At 37.5% G+C, this 5806-nt stretch overlaps 1 non-coding gene across 1 annotated transcript; it reads right to left on the minus strand.

Moving 5' to 3' along the window:
* Positions 1 to 2828: 2828 nt before the first annotated feature.
* On the minus strand, positions 2829 to 2900 carry Trnag-ucc (transfer RNA glycine (anticodon UCC)). The gene has a single exon. It is a non-coding gene; the product is annotated as a tRNA-Gly (tRNA).
* Positions 2901 to 5806: the final 2906 nt, after the last annotated feature.

The following is a 5806-nucleotide window of genomic DNA, read 5'->3' on the forward strand; positions in this document are numbered from 1 at the left end:
AACATGTGTATCTTTTTATATGAATAAATATTATTTCATATTTTAAGCTATTTATTTTAAATGTAATGTATAGGCATATATATATATATATATATATATATATATATATATATATATATATATATATATATATATATATATATATATATATATATATATATATATATATATACCTAATCAAATGTCATAATATTGAAATAAAAATGTTCGTGGCTCTTTAAAAACTTTGAAATGTGGTAAATTGTAACTTTTGGCTCTTCCGTCCCAAAAGGTTGCCGACCCCTGGGTCAGGTCAATCTACTACTCAACTCAAGCAAGAGCAATCAATTGCAAATCTCGCCAACGATCGCTGCGGGGTTGCGCCCACACATCCCTCGAAGTGCACATGCCCTCGAGATGAGTCACCCAGTAATTGTATTGGGTGGCTTCAAATGTACGAGTGGCTAATTTTTCAATTTCTATTCCTCAGCCTGACGACACCCACCTAGGAGAAATGTTAGGTGGGAGGCTCCGTCACAATCGCCAGCAAATCAACTCATCATCTCTCAAAGATCAACTACGCAAAACACAACTACCTCGCTATCAACAACCTCACTATCACTCTGACGACACCCACCTAGGAGAAATCTTAGGTGGGAGGTTCCATCAAATACCAGCAAATCAACTAACCACCTCTCAAAGGTCAACCACTCAACTTACCTATAATAAACACTCGTCAACAGCTTCACTTTGCCCATTTCAACTACTTGACCAAGCCCAAATTCTTCACATCTACAATCCTCGACTCAGCAATATTAGGAAAACTTCATTCTTCAACGTCATCTCGCCCACCTCAATTACTCGACTACGAAACAATTTCACTCTTTTTCAAACCACAATAAACAATAATTCAAAGCAACCCACTTTAAACGATATCTCAACACAAGGACCCCCAACTCAACTACTCTCTCCAAGCTCCACTCCATCGAACAACTCTACTATCAACGACAATACACAAGACTCGCCCTTCCACCAATGCATCGTACCTCATCGATTCAACTCTACCATCACGCCACGACACCAAACTCATCCCTTCATCAACTGAACATCCCTCATTGATACTCTCGAACTACATCTACCAACCAAGATTCAACCACAACCTAATCAAGATAGTTATACGCGCAAGAACAAAGGCCAAGAACTACGAGAAGCGATCATGTATTGTCCTATACTTTATGTTATATCAAAGGAACTAAAAAACCGGAAATAAAAACAAGAAATCAAAAGAAACACGGAAAAAATCGAACCAAGAAAACGGAAACAAGAAATCAAAGAAACATGGAAAAAATGGAACAAAAAAAAAAGAAAGAAGGAAAATCAAGAAAATTACATTGTACATTTTTCTCTTTATGCAATGCTATGTATTGTATCTACTTTATCATGTTCATGCAACCTATCCACACAGCTAGCTCCTGGCTCTACAGGAGTGAACTGTGTGGAAGGAATTCTATTAAACTTGTAAAAAAATAGATTACCAGTCAACAGCCACAACAATAAATTAAAACAAACTTTCTCTTTTTAATAAAAGCTTATGTCGCTAAGATATGTAATTTCCCATTTCCCATTATTGCACTTTTTTTTTGGTAATCAAACATTTTATTAAAAACGTGCGTCAGCCGGGAATCGAACCCGGATCGACTGCTTGGAAGACCCCATGCTGACCTTTACACCACGACAATATGGGAAAAGATAATTTATAATGCACAAATTTGGGAATACAACCTTCTGATCATTTGTTGACGGTGATTGAGTTTTCTTACCTTCAATTGACGTCACACACCTTGAAGTCTAGTTGAAGTGTACGTACGACTACAGACTAGAGCCATTGAACTACTAGAAATAGAACTTCACTTAGTTAACTAAGTGATTGATTTGAACAATGACGTCGTCAATACACCACTGAAAATATCCATTGACACTTCCAGACGTAAAAACGATGATTTCTATTGGCTTGTTTGGGGTCAGCCAAAACCACATCACACTAGTGGGGGATGGGGTGGTAGAAAATAAATTTAAAAAAAAAACACTATGTGTCAGCCGGGAATCGAACCCGGATAGACTGCTTGGAAGGCAACCATGCTAACCTTTACAACACCGACGCCGATGTAATTACTGTTTCAGATTAATTTAAAATCCAATTAGTAGATATAGATCTACAGCATTATAATCAGTCATTGACAGTGATTGATTTGAGCAGTGAAGTCGTCAATAAACTACGTCACATTTCGTGTCGTGGGAAATCTGGTCGAACAAACTTTTATTGGAAATTTCAAGATCTAAAAAACCAACCTTAGACACTACCAGACGTAAAAACAATAATACTGAGGGATTGGGTGGGGGTGGATCACTGATCAGGGGTAGAGGCGGGAGGCGGGTTCAGGGAGTAAGGACCACGTTGTAGAAAGTAATGTTTCAAACTTAATCACAGCATTTATTTCAATTTTTGAAAGACTATATTTGTAAACTGTAATTGAATTGTGTAATTGATGTGCTTGTTTTGAAACGGCTCGGGCAATATTTAAGAAAGAAATCGGTATATTAAAAAAAGAAAAGGTGCGATTTTATAAATATGGTGGGAGGGGGGGAGGGGGGGGCGCTGGGCAAGGAGTATTCAGCATAGGTATGAGGTCATTTTATGGTAGGTGTGTGTGTGTGTGTGAGGGGGGGGGGGGGGTAACTTGGGGACCTTCAGTCTATCTGATAACTGGCATGTGGATGTTATTATATTTCCTAGGATCATTAAAATTTTAATTTACTATTAACGACTTTTGTAAAATAAAAATGAAAATTGCGTCAGCCGGGAATCGAACCCGGATCGACTGCTTGGAAGGCAACCATGCTAACCTTTACACCACCGACGCCGGTACTTATCCACTCTCAATTTCATTCAAATTCTTATCGTATAGCGATTAATTTGACAGTGATTGATGCGAATTTTGACCTGTTTATAGGCACGCTCCTGGGAAAAGGGGGGAGAGAAAATTTCAACTGGAAATTTCAATTTTCTAGACGTCTACTATTGACACCAAAACAATGACCTGTCTACTTTCCTCTTCCTCTCAAGATTCCAGTCTAACACATTTGATAAAATTAGACTGGTCTAAAATTTGACAAATCATTGGATAAAAAATAAACCAACTAAGACTGGAATCGTACCCCGATCGACTGCTTTGAAGGCAACCATGCTAACCTTTACACCACCGACGCCGATTTAATTACTGTTTCAGATTTATTTAAAATCCAATCAGTAGATACACATCTACAGCATTATAATCAGTCGGTGACAGTAATCGATTTGACAATTTACGTCATCAATAAACCACGTCACATTTCGTGGGAGGTGGGGGGGGGGGGGGGCTAACAAACTTTTATTGAAAACTTCAAGTTTAAAAAAAAAACATTGATACTACCAGACAGTGGCGTAGGCAGGGGGGGGGGGGTTGGGTGGGGGGTCATAATACCCCCCATAGACTCCTCGGTATATATATATAAAGTATGAGGGGGGGGGTGTAAATCGAAAGATTGAGGGAGGGGGGTGCAAATCGAAAGATTGTCCCCGGGTAAAAATTTGAACCCCCCCCCCCCCCCCAATTAGACGATCCTGGCTACGCTACTGCTTTCAGACGTATAAACAATAATAATGAGGGATGGGGTGGTGGTCGTTCGATGTTCAGGGGGTAGAGGTGGGAGGGGATTCACGGACTACTTTTGCGTTGTAGAATGTAATGTTTCAAACTTAATCAATACATTAATTTCACTTTTTGAAAACTATTTTTGGTAAAATTTAATGGGGGTCGTCCATAAATGACACCACACTCGTAGGGGGGGAGGGAGGGTCTCCGTAATTTTGTGACGGTCTGTGATGTGGGGGGGGGGGGGGGTACAGATGGTGCGGCGTCACACATTTTCATTATAAAAAAGCAATGTTAGAAAACGTATTTTAGACGTTATTTCGCGTTTTAGAAAAGAGCTTTAATAAATTGTAATATGAATCGATAAAATACTATATTTTGACAGAGTTCAGACAAGATTTTTGGAAAATATCGATTTAAAAAAAAAAAAAAACTCAACTGCAATTTAGACGGAGGTTGAAGGCTGAGGTGTGACGTCATTTAGGGGGGGGGGTGGGTCTGGCTTTTTGTGACAATGTGTGACGGAGATAAGGGGGGGGGGGGGGGGGAAGGTAAAAATCGACCAAAAAAAGCGTGACGTCATTTATGGATAACCCCCAATAGAATCGTGTAACCTATTGATGTGCTTAGTGTTGAAACAGCTCAGCAAATTTTTCAGAAAGTAATCGATATATAAAAAAAGAAAAGCTGCGATTTGAGAAATATAGTTGGGGAGGGGGGTGTGGGGCAATGAGTGGTTAGCATAGGAATGACGTCATTTTTGGGAATGTATGAGTGGGGGGGGGGGGTAACTTTTGGACTTCCAGTGTATGTGGTAACTGGCATGTTGATTTTATTATATTTCCTGGGATCATTAAAATTTAAAATAAAAATTTACTATTCACGAATTTGAAAAAGTAAAAAAAGTAAAAATGCGCAATGCGTCAGTCGGGAATTGAAACCCCGGATCGACTGCTTGAAGGAGCAACCATGCTGACATTTAAACCACCGACGGCGGTAAATTAGCTACGCTCAATTCCGTTCAAATTTAAATCGGATAGTGAATAATTTGAAGAACACAAAATCGTAAATAAGCCGCCTTTGTTACAAAATGAATATAAACCATAAAGACAATAAAATTATAATAATTTCTGATAGGGACGTAAATAATTTCTCCCCCATCTAACCCTTATGATGTAACAATATGAGCTTGGTAAATTGTCTTTAGTATAGGGGATATTTTCCCTTACAACACCAACGAATTAATTTCAATGATTCGCTTAAGTGCAGTCAATTATCTCCCATATTGAAAAATAACTTTGTTTAAGGGAAACTAGAAATCTTTTCTCGTTAATAATATTTTAATTTAGTACTTCGGTAAGTAGAATGCTTTTATAATGTTTATAAATTTTTACTGTATTAACAAAAACAATGTTTGGTTGTTTAATTAAGTATCTGAAGCATTTTATTTTTAAAAACAATAAACAAGGTGACTACATACGAAAACAAAAAACGCGTTGTTTTAGTGCCTTTTTATACTTATATATTAACACGATACGCTGTCATAGATGTTTGGTCGGAGTGACATATCGAGAGCTGATAATTTTTTTTTTTTTGTAAACTACAAGAATTCCGTTGATATGACCAAATTATTCATTATTCCTACTAACTTTAAAAATAACTTCAAAAAAAAAAAAAAATGTAAACTAGAAGTCAACAGCCACAACAGAATAATCGCGTTATCAACAAATATAAGGAAAAAAAAAATTAACTCCTTTATTATAAGAAACTTTGTACGTGCAATGAGAATAAGAAATTAAAACCAACTTTCTCCCTTTAAATAAAAGCTTATGACGCTAAAATATGTATTTTCCCTTTTCCCATTAAAGCCTTTATTTTGGTAATCAAGCATTTTTATTAAAAAACAGTTTGTCAGCCGGGAATCGATCCCGGTTCGACTGTTTGGAAGACCCCATGCTGTCCCTTTACACCACGACACTCAATATGGGAAAAGATAATTTACAATGCACAAATTTGGGAATACAACCTTCTGATCATTTGTTGACGGTGATTGAGTATTCTTCCTTCAACTGATGTCACACACCTTGAAGTCTAGCTGAAGTGTACGTACGGACTACAGCCTTTGAACAACTAGA

Source organism: Physella acuta, unplaced genomic scaffold, assembly GCF_028476545.2.
Source record: "Physella acuta isolate Inbredline_101_S28 unplaced genomic scaffold, ASM2847654v3 ptg000860l, whole genome shotgun sequence".
Lineage (NCBI taxonomy): Eukaryota > Metazoa > Mollusca > Gastropoda > Physidae > Physella > Physella acuta.